The sequence below is a fragment of the Gossypium arboreum genome, chromosome 3 (assembly GCF_025698485.1).
Source record: "Gossypium arboreum isolate Shixiya-1 chromosome 3, ASM2569848v2, whole genome shotgun sequence".
Taxonomy (NCBI): Eukaryota; Viridiplantae; Streptophyta; class Magnoliopsida; order Malvales; family Malvaceae; genus Gossypium; species Gossypium arboreum.
Genome location: NC_069072.1, coordinates 89,882,294 through 89,899,219, shown reverse-complemented (window position 1 = coordinate 89,899,219; position 16,926 = coordinate 89,882,294). Strand labels below are relative to the sequence as shown.

At 37.4% G+C, this 16,926-nt stretch overlaps 1 non-coding gene across 1 annotated transcript; it reads right to left on the bottom strand.

Annotated features, from left to right (window-relative positions):
- Positions 1–6,910: 6,910 nt before the first annotated feature.
- On the bottom strand, positions 6,911–7,017 carry LOC128290951 (small nucleolar RNA R71). The gene has a single exon (XR_008280730.1). It is a non-coding gene; the product is annotated as a small nucleolar RNA R71 (small nucleolar RNA).
- Between the last annotated feature and the right edge of the window lie 9,909 nt (positions 7,018–16,926).

The window sequence follows — 16,926 nt, the reverse complement described above, 5'->3', positions numbered from 1 at the left end:
CTTAGTTTACTTTGGTAATTTGTTGTCATTTTCCTCTAATGCCGTCAATTCGCCGAATGTCAAATGTACTCAAATCTCACATTCCATTTAATCCAAATATTCAATTCAAATTTATAACTTTAACATTATTTTATTTTCAGCAATAGAATAAATACATAATACCATTCATCAATTCAATATAAATATTAAAGTTTAACCGTACGAACTTAGCTGGGTTAATTTGTAATATTTGCAAGAGATCAGGGACTATTTCGCTAATTTTTATTTTTCACGAGTATCTATAGGATCTTGATATGGAGCTAAAATATGAAAACCAGCTTTAAGAGCTCTTCGATGGTGTTTTTTGATAGAAAACTGGAGAAGAAATTGTCTAGAAACCATTAAAATCCAATTTGGGTTTTTTTTCATTTTATTTACAATTTTTCCCTTAAATTACATTATTTTATTATTTTTCTTTGCTTATGCCGCCTTAACCACCTCATTTAACCACCTTATTTAGGCTTAATTACTCTTTAAGTCCTCCTTTATTTACCATTTAAGCCATTTAATCACTATTTCTTATAATTCACAAGTGTTGCACCATTTTCAATTTAGTTTTTTTTAATTAATTAACTATCAAAACATTAAAATTTTCCAACAAAACTTTAATACTACATTAATGACAATCCGTAAATATTTTTATAAATATTTACGGCTCGATTTATAGAATTGAGGTATCAAACCTCATTTTCTAAAACCACTTGACCTAGAATTTTACTATTCGAACCTAATAATTCATTATAAAACTTAAATTGCCAATTCAAAAATCTTTCTAAAACCACAATTGACTCATAAATACTAAATAATAAAATTTATGAGCTTACTCGTCGAATTTAGCGGCCTTGAACCTTTTTTTTTGACACCATTGAAAATCAGGTTGTTACAAGTCCACTTATGCATGTCATTATAACCTTTGCTAAAACATTAAAAACTACCGCTATAATCGTTGGATAGTGTGATAGATCTCCGACAAGCTTCCAAATCGGTCGAGCTTCAGATAATCTGAAAACTAAAGGAAAATAACCACATAAGCAATAAATGCTTAGTAAGCTTGTATAAATTTTAAACATAACCTTCCATTTCAATAATGAACTTTATAAGGTAAACATAAACCTAACCAGTGCCACAAGATTTATCAAACCCAAATCATCGACACACAAATGAGTAAGTCCATCAACACCACATATATTTATCATCCCTAACATAGTAAGATTTATAAGACATTTTACACAATCATTAACCCTTTTCATAAGACTTTGAAACCTTCCATTTACTTGCTTTCCATTCCATTTACTTACTTTAGCTTAAATGACATTATCAACTCACAAGTTAGTGCATTTATCCACAACCTAGCTAAATTCATCCATAACTTAAGTAAATTTCTCACATATAAGTGAACACTTAAACATATTATCACATTACATCTCAATTATGAACTTACCGTTTTATTAAATTTCCTTACTCGTATCATTTGCATAACACAAGACATAAGCGTAAACATCGACCAATTACAGAAGTCTATATATCATCATCAATACACAAGTTAGTGCACATACTCATGATTCACTCGAAATATCATAAGGTAAGTCATATACATGAATAACATCACTTGAAATCATCAATTTCATGAACATAAACATATTTCCATTGAACATTACCTTTTTATTCCTTTTTATAGATTCATGACAAAAGTCTTTTGAATATTTACCGATCCCTTCCTTTTTATACCCATTGAATGAAATGAAATAACATCAAACAATGAAAATAATATTTTCAGTACAACTTACTTGATACAATACATTGGCACAAAAAATGCCAAGCTCGAAGCCTGATATAATACACTAGCACGAAGCCTGCTAGGCACAAAGCCTAATATAATACATCAGCATGAAACCTGCTAGACATAGAGCCCAAGTAACGTTACGTTTCTATTTCTTAAAACATAACTAAATGACATTCAACATTTAACCAATAATGAAATAGTATGAAATATTCAATACAATTAATAATAATCGTATAATGAACTTACCTGGCAAAATTGAAGAAATGTCAAAGTACAGGGGCATTTTGGTAACTTTCTATTCTCCTCGATTTTCCACCCGATCTTGATCTAAATTAATAATTTTATTCAAACTATTAATTTAGACAGTAAAACAATGTATTTTATGCAATTTAATTATTTTTGAAATTTTTACAAAATTACCCCTAATGTTTTACTTTTATTCAATTTAGTCCCTAAACTTAAAACATGCAAACTAATCATTTTTATCCAAAATTGAACCTAGTCGAATACTTATGGCATCCAATATAGCCAATCGTTGAAAAAAATTCATATCAAATCCTTGTTTTTTACTATTTCAATAATTTAGTCCTTAATCAATAAATTCTTCAAAATCAATTAATAAAATACTTTTAAATAATAGATAATATCTCAAATTTATCATTTAACATCTAAAAATCACAAAGTTCTGCAATGGCAAAACTCACAATCTTTAACAGTTTCAAAAACGAAGGTACAAGCTAGCTGGACCTAATTCCAATGATCTCAAAAACATAAAATAATTAAAAATGGAGCCAAAATCCCATACCATGCAAGAAAATTTTCCATGGCGGAAAGCTTTATCTCAACATCCATGGATATTTGGTGTTGAAGAAGAAAACCAAAGAGATGATAACAAATTAACCTTTTGTTTTTATTTTATTTTAATTTAATATACCAAATTACCATTTTAACCTTGGTTAATAAATAAAACACCAATTTCATGCCCATAATTGTCCACTAACTCCATGAATGGTCTAATTACCATGTAAGTCCCTTTTTTTTCATTCAATTAACAATGTAATCACTCATATAAAATAGTGATCAAATTTTACATATTTTACAATTTAGTCCTTTTTAATTAATTAACTATCGAAACATTAAAATTTTTCAATGAAACTTTAATACCACCTTTAATGACACTCCATAAGTATTTATACAAATATTTACAGCTCGGTTTCTAAAAACGAGGTCCCAATACCTTATTTTCTAAAACCACTTGACCTTAGGGTCTTACCACTTGAACTTAATAAATCATTTATAACAAAATCAACTAAATCAAAAACCTTTTTAAAACCACATTTGACTCTTAAATATTAAATAATAATATCTACGAACTTACTCATCAGATTTGGTTGCCCAGAAACTGCTGTTTCTGACACCACTAAAAAACGAGCTGTTACAACATCAACTTATATGATTGTAACTCCTTCATAAGTTGTGTAAACATCAGCTTTTTGTTGCCCAAGGTTATATGCGACCCAAAAACCAACAAAATCCTAGGACAAAATTTTGAATGCCATCTCTATTTAGGTGTTTTGGTCCAAATTGGCCTTATTTTCCATGGCCTCGACAAAGTAGCCCATAAGAGTGATCATATGGTATTTAATTAGAGTGTCAGGTTTTTGCTGGGCATTCATTAAGCTAGTTATAGCATGTTGTCAATCCAAGGCAGCTTGGCCTCCGAACATGTCTTCTAGCTTATCTAGAATCATTTTAGGAATCTTACAGCTCTTCAATTGCTTATATAGAGTGTTGGTCATGCTTGCCAGCATATAACAATAAGCTATCTCATCAAACTCTTCCCAATATTTTCAAGCCTTAGCTTGAGTGGCTGGAGGGCATTTAGTATCAAGAACTACTTTAAGTTTCTCACAGCAGAGGACAATTATGAAGTTCCTTTTCTGTTTCTTATAGTTATTTCCATTCAGTTTGATTTTAGTGAGTATGTTCAATAAGGGAGGTGGTGTCATTTTTAATCTGAAAATAAAAAACATTCATATATTAATATATTTGTATTAAGAAAATGTTTTAAAATGTTTTAAAAAAACATTTTGATATGCATTAAGATGATGCACATGTCTTACATTAAACCTTGAAAACATTTTAAAGTTATTGCAACGACAATTCCTACACTTATTGAATCAAGCCACCGTAGGGTGATCAAGATGAACAAGTAAGAAAATGGATTTCCATCCAATTAGTACGTGAACCTAATTTCTTAGGCATTCATATGTACTAATAATCATATAACATTTTGCCATCATTCTAACTTAAGTAAAGCTCCATGGGGAGTTACTTAACTACAAGATCTTGAGTGTATAACCATCAACTCAACACCTATCGCATCATGCACTACAAATCAGTCATTGTGGGAAATCTTACCGAGTAGCATGCTTTGACTAGTTGTCCTCTTTTGAAGATAGAATTTCTTGACCTATCGCATGATCATGATAATGCCTACCACAAGGGTCATTTCAATTATCATTTGATCATAAGAGAATTATTCTTACTTTCAGGAAATCTCCTCAGTGAAATTGTAAACTAAAAAATATATAGGATTTTTCCTATATAATTCGTCACCTTTTTACTTAAATTGTTGTTAAAACCAAGTAATTTCTTAATAAATTAATGAAATATATGAAAATATGAAATTGGGACATGGAAATTATTAAAATGTGATTTTATGCTTTATTATATAGTTTTCATGCAAAAATGGCTTCATTTATATTAATTTGAGCATATTATATTTTCAAGCTATAAAGTGGGTCATGCATGATTAAATTAAATAATAAAATATAAAGTTATATTTAATAATTTATTTTAATATGTTTCATTAATAAATTGGATTTTAATTAATTAAGTAAATTAATTAATTAAAGTGGTTAAATTACATTTTTTGGTCCTTTAAATTATCTACTATTGCTGGACAGGTCTGAGAGCTTTATGTTGATTACAAAACCATCCAAATGGAGGCCCAAGTCAACCCAAAATTCAGCTGCATGTGGATGTTCATAAATCTAATTTTGGTTTAATTACACAAGGTCCTTGAAGAGTTGAATAAATCGGAGATTTACCCAGAGATTTGCGATTGACAGAGTCCTGATCCTGATGATGTTGTGGCACTTAAATCAAGCAAAAATCAGCCACATTTCCACAAATCATGGCCCGCCACCCTTGGATGAATTTGCAAAAGGTGGACACTCCTATTTTTAGCAAACTAGCTCCCTTGCCTCACCTATAAATAAGACCCCATTTCTTACTTTTCTAAACATCCCTCATCCCTCAATCATCCCTCACTCGTTCATCCTTCTCTCCTCTCTCAACTCTCTTAGCCCTCACGCCTATCATCATCTTTGCATAAATATTTTTAGCAAATTAGCCTCTTAAAGAGCCCTTGGTCAGCCTCATTGGAGAGCCACCAGCAAAGGAGAAAAGCAAAGGAAAGAAAGAGCCCTCGTCAGTCAGAGTCTTAGGTGATAGCCACTTTGAATTGGGTTTAATCTTTCTTTTCTTTAACTTAATTCAAGAATTTTTGCTATGTGTTTATTGTTCTTATTTACAAAAATGATAGCTTAATTTTATTTAAGCTAGGATGATTATTTTGATTGAATAATATTTATTTGATTCATGCTTATAATGTTTGTGCCACAATCGATCATGTTTTCAATTAAAATCAAGTCCATATTTCGATCATATGTGATTGAAATTCACCTAAATTAGCTGAGTGATCCTAACCAGACGATGGCTAATGGACACATAATTGAAATGTGCATGCTCAATTTAGATCCTAACTCGATTAAATTGTAGGTTACATAACAACCCTAACCAGGCTCTGTTATCTGCATAGTTTTTAGATTTGTGTGATTAAATAGTTTCAAACCTAACACGTCCCTGTTACCTCGCACGTATACTAAGAAACCCTTAGTAAATAAGGATCAGTAAAATGTGTATTTACTAAGTAAAGGATTCTGAAAGGGCCTAATCTGGTTTCCAAACTCATGAAAGATCGAGTTGCCATAGCATGTTTTTCCGAATATTGATAAGCATGTTGATAGAGTTTAATTAAAGTAATTGTCCTAGATTATTTATGTTATAATTGTTCCTTATTGTGTTAATTCTACTAAAATCTATTTCATTCATATAGTTGCATGTTAGGATAAATAACATCAGGGATCATTGCATTTAGTTTAATATATTTTAATTATCACTTCTCAATTATATTGTTTTTATTTATCAAATTGTTAATATAATTTTACAAATTAATTGACTTACCACAAATACAATCGATGTGTAGACGATAACTCGATACTTACTTATTACTTGATAACGACTGTGTACACTTGCACAAACCCGGGCATTATAAGTTTTTGGCCCCATTGCTGGGGATTGTCAACTGTTGTCATAGTCATTTTTTGTGAAATTATTTTTTTCAATTTGGTTATTTCTAACATTACTAACTTTTTTTTTTTAATTTTGTGATTCTTTTTCCAGGTGTTTATGGGCATAGATCATATTATCGATTTACTCTCAGTAGACCTTGAAATTGAGTGAACTTTCAGACAAAGAAGATGTGAATGAATAGCTCAAAGACAGAACGAAATAGACCTTGGAAATCAGAATCAAAACCAAGGTAATGAAGGCAATCATGTATGAAATCCCATCCCCATTGCCGATGATAGGGATCAATGCATCAGACAATATGTTGTGCGACTTTTCAGTGAGTTAAATCCAGGAATTAAAAGGCCAGATATTGAGGCAACCCAATTCGAATTGAAACCAGTGATGTTTCAAATGCTACAAACGGTGGGCCAATTTAGTGGTATGCCCATGAAAGATCCACATCTCCACCTTCAAATGTTTATGGAAGTAAGTGATTCATTCAAGATAGCTGGTATGACTGAAGACGCACTAAGGTTGAAGTTATTTCCGTACTCATTGTGAGATCGAGCACGAGCATAGCTTAATTCATTGCCACCAAGTTCCATATCTACAAGGCAAGAATTAGAAGAGAAATTTTTGGTTAAGTATTTCCCGCCTAGCAAGAACGCTAAGTTGAGGAACAAGATCACAACTTTCCAACAATTGGATGATGAGTCTTTGTATAAGGCTTGGGAGCGATTCAAGGAGTTACTTACTAAGTGTCCTCATCATGTGATTCCTCATTGTATTCAGTTGAGGACATTCTATAATGGTCTCAATGCACATACAAGATTGATGGTAGATGCTTCTGCGAATGGTGCAATTTTGTCTAAGTCTTATAGTAAGCCTTATGAGATCATCGAGAGGATCGCGAGTAATAACTATCAATGGCCAACAAATCAAACAGCTTCAGGAAGACGTATAGCTGGAGTTCATGAAGTTGATGCTCTCACTTCGTTATCAGCTCAGGTATCGTCTATTTCCTTTACGTTAAAATAGTTTACCGCTAATAGTGCTAATAATTTTGCAACTCAACTACCAAGTCAAGTAGTTTCCTATGTGTATTGTGGGGAAGGTCATTCTTTCGAGAATTGCCCATTGAATCCCAAGTCAGTGTACTATGTGGGGAACCAAAATCAAAATAAGAGTGGACAAGGACCCCAGTCCAATTTCTATAATCCTTTATGGCATAATCATCCAAACGTATCTTGGAGGAACCAAGGAAATGGACCAAACAACAACTTTATGCAGCATAAACCAAACCAATCTCAAGGGTTTAATCAGTAGGCTCCAAAACCACCTCAAGCTGAGGCATCAAACAGTTTGGAGAACTTGTTGAAAGCGTATATGTCAAAGAATAACACTTTGATCCAGATCCAAGCAGTAACACTGAAAAATTTGGAAAACCAAATGGGCCAGTTAGCTATGGAGCTTCGTAATAGACCGCATGGAACCTTGCTGAGCAATACTGAGAATCCAATAAACTTGGGTAAAGAACATATCAAGGTAGTGGCATTGTGAAGTGGTAAAATTCTAGAACCCCAATTGATTGCTGTCAAAGATAAGCTTGTTGAAAAGGAAGAAAGTCAGCCAGTTGTTGAAATTCCTGCACCAAAGGAATCAGAATCTGCAAAGACTGACAAGGTAAACCCTAACTTAGTGAACTTAGATACTTTAACATCTTCTCTAGATACAGATTTACCTACTCAGAAGAGTTCTTTGATTCAACCGAAAGTTCCATTACCTCCATATCCGCAAGGATTGCAGCAATACAAGTAGAAACAGAAGGTTCAATTCAAGAAGTTTTTGGATGTTCTGAAGCAATTACACATCAATATTCCATTGGTGGAGGCTTTAGAACAAATGCTGTAACACCCCGAACCCGAGACCATCGCCGGTGTCGGACACGAGGGGTTAACAAGCCAAGTTCACATGTTTGCCCACCAATTTGGCATTTCCAGTCAGGCTGGAAGACTGCGTCACCGTCGCCTTAAAAATCATATCTCGAGTTTCAAAACTCAGAAACTGGTTTCATAAATTTTCCCTGAATTTAGACTCATATATCCATCCATGGATTTATTTCTAGAATTTTTGGTCGGGCCAATTGGTACAGTTTATTAGTTAAAGTCACCCATGTTACAGGGATCGACTGCTCTGACATTCTCGCGGTATAACTTGAATATCTCTCTGTACAGGGATTTAATTCTGGTGCCGTTTGTTTCTAATGAAACTAGACTCAAAATGGAATCTGTACATATAAGTTATGTCTCCTAATTCTTTCTGGATAATTTATAGTGAATTTTTAAAGTTGCGACAGGGGACCCAGAAACCGTTCTGGCCCTGTTTCACAATAGCTTCAATATCTCTTAACATGTAACTCCTATGACCATTTCGTTTCTTCCATATGAAAATAGACTCATCAAGGTTCATTTACATAGCTTATTCACTATTTAATTCCATTCCTACGAATTTTGGTGATTTTTCTCATTCACGTCACTGCAGCTGGCAGCATCTATTTTTAAGGTAGGTCTTACCTATTTGGTAGTCCCCATGAACCAACTAGTCTTGCCATACATAGGTTCATATATGATCATTTTAACCATGCCAATGGCTGATCATGTGACCAACATTCCCATTTCCGATCCATAATCACATCATGACACCATATATATACATTCAAACCACAAATAGTCTAAGTTCATGCTTCCTTTTACGAGCCATTTTCGCATGGCCGTATACATATACATCGCCACATTTTTAAACCAACAAGGGGGTAGTCCTATACATGCCATTTCAAAGTTCAACCAAAATTTATACCAAAATAGAGGCGTGGATAGTGTGGATGACTTTGACTTTATTGATCCCGAATCCGTTTGCTATCGAGCGAAATCTATAAAACAGAGAGCCAAAGCAACGGGGTAAGCATTTTTATGCTTAGTAAGTCTCAAGGAATATAATCAGCTTTAATTAAAGCAATACATTCACATAACCAAATGCATCATTTCATTAATGCACATTCACATAATCGTACTTACTTCACCATCCCAACACTCATGTTCATACACAAATAACGGCTTCATTAAGGCCGATAACTCGCTCCATCATAGGAGCGGATATTCATACGCTCTTACTCCTAGCGCATAAGCACACACCGCACTTACCTTGTCATTGGGAAATTTCACAAGTGCATTAGCTGAAATTTTCCAGCAAGCTTATAATTTTCAAATCACATACCTTCGAGTTTAACCGGACGTCGCTACTCGTTCAATCGCCTTGGGACATAGCCCGGTTATGGTAACCCGCACCAAGGCCTCACGAGACTTAACTCGGATATCACGATTTGCACAAATGCCTTGGTCTTAGCCCGGATTTAACAACTTGCACGAATGCCTTGGTCTTAGCCCGGATATAGCTACTAGCACAATTGCCTTGGTCTTAACCCGGATATAATTTTCAGCATAATTGTCTTGGGGCTTAGCCCGAATATCATTCAATTTCTCATGCACACATACATCAATAATCATTGGACATACATATTTCATTTTCAGTTACTAAGGCTCAAACACAATTATAATCATTAGCATATTCGCCGGGACTTAGCCCGGTGGAATTCAAATACTCATACACACATAATCAATAATCATACACATCCATATTTCATCTCACATAATTCAAGTAAGGTCACTTCTTGAGGACTTACCTCGGATGTTGTCGAACGGCTTTTACGGCTATTCGATCACTTTTTCCTTCCCCTTGTCCAATTGTGGACCTCTTAGCTCTTGAGCTAATTCAAACAAATTCAATTTATTAAAACCTCATTGTGCTAGATTATGGCCGAATATGACAAGGAATTTAAATGGTCATATGGCCACTCTTTAGCTTGAATACACAATGGTCATGCACATTTTATACTACATCAAGCAATTCAATACAATTTATTTGAGCATCAAGGAAATGCTAAGGCCTTCAATAGGCTACCCAAGGCGAATATTCATGTACATGTTGAGGCCAATTATGCACTTAATACCTCACAAAAACAGCATGCATTTTACTAGTTAATGCTTTGCATATTGTGGCTCAAAACTTATAATATAGCATCAAGCACTTATATGTGTGCTAGGCGAATTGTGCTTGCAATTTCACAATTATTCTTCAACATCTTCTTCTTTAAACAAACTTATTCATCACTTCCTTCATAACCAAAACATCATGTGCAAACATATATATACATATATGAGCATGGCGAATTTCAAGGTGTCCATAGCCATCCAAAACACAAATTTTAACTAACATGCAAGAAGCATGAACCATGCTCATGAATGCATCATGGCGAATATGACAATCATGCTCCTTTTCAACTTCAATCATGATAAAACAACAAGAAAACTCAAAATCTTACTCAAGAGTAGACAATCCATCATTGCATGCATCATCATCAAGCTTCACACTTAGCATGCAATGGCTTTATCACCATAACAACTTTGGCCAAATACCATTTCCATGGCATAACAAAGATTTGAGCCATGGCTAACATGCACATCAAGTTAGCAACCAAAACATGCATGAAACTCCCAACACAACCTCATACATACCTTAATCTTGATGCAAATTTAGCCAAATCTCCTTCTTGTTCTCTTCCAAACCAAGCATGAAGCAAAACTCCTATCTCCTCCCTTAGGATTTTCGGCCAAAAGGAAAGAACAAGGATGAACAATTTTTTCTTGTTTTCTTTCACTTGCACGGCAATGGGGGAGGATGAGCTATTTTCTTGATTTTTTTGTTTCTCCTCCAACATCATTAATTATTTTATCATTTAATTCATCATGCATTAACAAAACATGTTTCAACATGTTTTCTTTGCCCATAAACCATGTCATGGCTGGCCACTAGCTTCTTTTGGGGAAATTTGACATGCAAATCCTTTATTTTTGCATGCATGAGCAACTAGTCATCACACATTTCCCCATCATACTTTCAAAGTTCACTACTAGGTCCTTTCTAGTGAAATTCACCTTTATAACACTAAATCAATCATCAAAAATGTCATACATGGATACACACATATTATAGGCATCGAAATAAATTTTAAATTATTTTTATGCCTCGGTTTTGTGGTCCCGAGACCACCTTCCGACTAGGGTCAATTTTGGGTGTCACAACTCTCCCCACTTAAGAAATTTTCGTCCCGAAAATCTTACCGTAAATAGGTTTGGATATCGCTCTTTCATAGAGTCCTCGGTCTCCCAAGTAGCTTCTTCTATCCCGTGCTTGAGCCATAACACTTTCACTAGCGGAACCCGCTTGTTTCGCAACTCTTTCACTTCTCGTGATAGGATACGAATCGGTTCTTCCTCATAACTCATATTAGCTTGAATTTCAATTTCGATGGACTAATCACGTGCGATGGATCGGATCTATAGCGTCGAAGCATCGAAGCGTGAAAGACATCGTGAACCTTTTGAGTTCGGGGGCAAAATCAAGCGATATGCCATCGGACCGACTCGCTCGATATCGCATATGGTCCAATGAACCTCGGGCTCAACTTGCCCTTACGGCCGAACTCGAGTATCTTTTTCCAAGGCGATACCTTGAGAAACACTTTATCACCCACGATACCGATATCCTTACGCTTCAGATCCGCGTCGACTTCTCGACGATCGGAGGCTATCTTGGACTTTCACGGATTACTTTCACTTTCATTCAGCATCCCTAATCAAATCCACCCGAAAATCTTGCTTTCACCGAGCTCGGTCCAAAACAATGGCGTCGGCATTTACGACCGTACAAGGCCTCGTAGGGTGCCATCTTAATACTTGATTGAAAGTTTGTTGTTGTAAGCGAATTCAATCAACGGCAAATACCGCTCCCATGAACCACTAAACTCGAGGACGCAACATCTTAACATATCCTCAAGTATCTAAATTATCCGCCGGATTGACCATCGGTTTGGGGGTGAAAGGCGGTCTGAAATGCAACTTGGTACCCAAAGCTTCTTGCAACTTTTTCCAAAATCGCGAGGTAAATCTCGGATCTCTATCCGACACGATAGAAATAGGCACCCGTGTAATCTCACAACTCGAAACGTACAATTCCGCTAATTTGTCCATTGAAAAATCCGTGCGTCACGGGGACAAAGTGGGCCGACTTAGTCAATCGATCTACCACGACCCAAACCGCATCCTTCTTACTTGCGACAATGGCGGTCCGGATACAAAGTCCATTGTGACTCGATCCCATTTCCACTCGGGTATCGTGATTGGTGAAGTAATCTCAAGGCACTGATGTTCCGCTTTCACTTGTTGACATATTAAACATCTCAAACAAAGTCGGAGATGTCTCGCTTCATACCATGCCACCAAAACCGACGTTTCAATTCATTGTACATCTTCGTACTCCGGGTGGATTGCCATTCGGCTACAATGGGCTTCATTCAGAATTATCGAAATGAGTTCAATTCTTTGGGACACACTGACGACTTTTGAACCTCAAACAATCGTCATCGTCGATTTGAAACTCCGAGTCCTTGTTCGAACACATGCAGCCCGTTTGCAACCAACTCGTCGTCGACTTTACGAGCTTCTCGAATTTGGTGTGTCAATAATGGTTTGGCTTTCAATTCAGCCACTAACACACCGTCGGATCGGACGGACAAGTGCATATTCATCGTCAGAAAGTGAATAACGATTTACGACTCAAGGATCCGCAACCACATTTGCCTTTCCGGGTGATAGTCAATGATCACTCATAATCCTTTAATGCTCAAGCCAACGTCTTTGTCGCAGATTTAAGTCTCTTTGGGTCATCAAATATTTGAGACTTTTGTGATCCGAGTATACATGGCACCTTTCACCAAATAAGTAATGTCGCCAAATCTTTAAAGGCGAATACGATGGCGCCAATTCGAGATCATGAGTCGGATAATTTTTCTCATGTGGCTTTAATTGCCTCGACGCGCAGGCCACAACTCGACCTTCTTGCATTAATACGCAACCTAACCTAAGTAGAGAGGCGTCGCTATAGATGACAAACTCTTTGCGGACTCGGGTTGCACTAGAATTGGGGCTTCATCAAATAAGTTTTCAGTTGATCGAAACTTTTTGGCATTTCTCCGTCCATTCGAACTTAACATCCTTTTGGAGTAACCGTCATCGGCGTGGCTATCGTTGAGAAGCCTTTACAAATCGTCAAGAATAATAACCAAGCAAGCCCCAAAAGCTCGAACCTCGAATATTTCTGAGGCTTCCAATTAAGTATGGCTGAAATTTTATTCGGTCGACTCGAATACCGATCTGATACCACATGACCCAAGAAGCTAACCTCTCTTAACCGAACTCACACTTGCTGAACTTAGCATATAGTTGCTTATCCCGTAAAATTTGCAAAGACTAACCGCAGTGTTCAAGATGTTCGGTCTCATTTCTTGAATAGACCAAGATGTCATCAATGAACACGACTACGAATCGATCCAAATATGGTTTAAAGATCCGATTCATTAAATCCATAAATACCGCGGGGGCATTAGTGAGCCCAAACGGCATCACTAGGAACTCATAGTGACCATATCTCGCTCAAGGCGGTCTTGGGTACGTCCAATCTCGGATTCGCAATTGATAATAGCCCGATCTCAAATCTATTTTCGAGAACACCGAGGCTCCCTTCAGTTGATCGAACAAGTCATCAATACGTGGCAACGGATATTTGTTCTTTATCTTCGCTTTGTTAAGCTGACGATAGTCGATGCACGTACCGCATGGTTCCATCCTTCTTCTTCACGAACAATACTGGCGCACCCCAAGGCGAAAAACTCGGGCGAGCAAAACCTCTATCCACCAATTCTTGCAACTGAGCTTTCAACTCCTTTAATTCCGTTGGTGCCATACGATACGGAGCTATCGAAATTAGAGTGGTACCGGTACCAATTCGATGCCAAATTCTATTTCCGAACAGGTGGTAAACCGGCAATTCTTCGGGAAAACATCCAGTATTCACAAACCACGGGCGCAGATTCGGGTTTCTTTTCGATTCCTTGCCATCGAAAGCACGTGACGCAAGGTACGCCGCACCCTTTTCTTACATATTTACGGGCCAACATCGGCGATATTACAAATGGCAACCCTTTAAGTCCGTAGACTCAACCCGAATTATTTCATTATTCGCGCACCTTAAATCGATAGTCTTGCTCTTGCAATTTACAACCGCATCGTGCATGGTCAACCAATCCAAACCAAGAATAACGTCGAACTCATCGAACGGCAAAAGCATCAAGTCCGCCGGAAAACAAGAACCTCGGAACACTAGGGGACTTTTCTTGCACACTTTGTTGACAAGCACGTAATGACTTAAGGGTTTGACACCGAATTACAAACTCGATGAGACTCAATAGGCAAAGTCTTCTTGGATGCTAAGGTTTCACATATATGAATGAGTAGAACTAGGGTCAATCAAAGCAATCACATTTGTATTGAAAAGAGTGAAAGTACCGTAATGACATCCGGAGGCAAGATCCTCACGTGCGCCAGATGGCATAAGTCCTTGCAGAGCACGAGCCTCGGATCGATGGTAGCATCTCTAGATCCTCTCGACCGCCAATCGACATTGCCCATATTTCTAGGTGGCCTACCTCGGCGATGGTAGCACCGGGTTTCCACTCGACTCACATTCTGCTCAAGCATCCTCGGGCAATCTTTCATAAAGTGGTCGGCCGATCCACACTTATAGCGAGAGCGATCACGAAACCAACAGCTCCCGAATGCCATTTGCCACAATGTGGACACTCCGCCCTCTCTCGGCGATCATTTCCACCATCAGCGATCGAAGTGACTCGTGTGGTCACAGGGGTTGATCGCGTCCTCGTCTAGAAAAGCCCAAACGCCTCTAGACCGGCTCGCATCATCTCGAAATCTCTTCGATGCTTGTTGAAGAGACTTTCCGAGGACCTCTTCGCAATTCTCCGGTTCCCACATCATCTTTTGTTTCTCCTTTCTAAGCTCTTCGACTTTACAAGCTCGCTCAACAAGTACTACGAAATCAGATCTCGAGGATGCCAACAAACATCCTTATATCATCATTCAGCCCATCCTCGAAGCGTTTACACATAATAGCTTCAGACGAAAGGCATTCTCGCGCTTACCGGCTAAGCCTCACAAACTTTCGTTCGTAGTCGGTAACGGACATAGAACCTTGTTTAAGATCAAGAAATTCCCTTCGCTTTTGGTCGATGAATCTCTGACTAATATACTTTTTTCGGAACTCGGTTTGAAAGAATTCCCAAGTCACTTGCACTCTAGGCACCACGAAGTCGAGTACTCCACCAATAGTAGGCGGACTCACGTAGCAAGGAGATGGTACACTTTAAGCACTCATCGGGTGTACAGGATAGCTCATCGAGCACCGGATAGAGTTATCCAACCAAAATTCAGCTCGCTTCGGCATCATCATCATCCGTAGCCTTAAATTCAGTGGCCCCATGTTTTCAATCCTATCGATTGGGGCTTACTTGACCTTATTTGGTCATCACCGGAGGTATTGTGGGTGCGGGGTTGCATTTGTCGGGAATGGAGGTTGTGGAACAGCCGTGTTAGTTCGAATGTATTGATTAAACCATTCGCTCATCACACTATAAAAGGCTTGCCTAGCCTCATCATTCGGATTGCTGGCCATAGGTTGAGAGTCCGCCGCGCTGTCCCTTGCGCTGGAGCAGCGCCACACTCTCCACACCATCAGCTATCGCTCGGTTGGGATCGGATCCATTGCTAATAACAAACACAAAGTCAAATTGTCGAAATCACCACACTATCGATTCATCATTTAATGGCATGTATAGATAGACCCCAAACACATCACGGTAGTCCTAGAATCGACTAAACCGTGGCTCTGATACCAATAAAATTGTAACACCCCGAACCCGAGACCATCGCCGGTGTCGGACACGAGGGGTTAACAAGCCAAGTTCACATGTTTGCCCACCAATTTGGCATTTCCAGTCAGGCTGGAAGACTGCGTCACCGTCGCCTTAAAAATCATATCTCGAGTTTCAAAACTCAGAAACTGGTTTCGTAAATTTTCCCTGAATTTAGACTCATATATCCATCCATGGATTTATTTCTAGAATTTTTGGTCGGGCCAATTGGTACAGTTTATTAGTTAAATTCACCCATGTTACAGGGATCGACTGCTCTGACCTTCTCGCGGTATAACTTGAATATCTCTCTGTACAGGGATTTAATGCTGGTACCGTTTGTTTCTAATGAAACTAGACTCAAAATGGAATCTGTACATATAAGTTATGTCTCCTAATTCTTTCTGGATAATTTATAGTGAATTTTTAAAGTTGCGACAGGGGACCCAGAAACCGTTCTGGCCCTGTTTCACAATAGCTTCAATATCTCTTAACATGTAACTCCTATGACCATTTCGTTTCTTCCATATGAAAATAGACTTACCAAGGTTCATTTACATAGCTTATTCACTATTTAATTCCATTCCTACGAATTTTGGTGATTTTTCTCATTCACGTCACTGCAGCTGGCAGCATCTATTTTTAAGGTAGGTCTTACCTATTTGGTAGTCCCCATGAACCAACTAGTCTTGCCATACATAGGTTCATATATGATCATTTTAACCATGCCAATGGCTGATCATGTGAC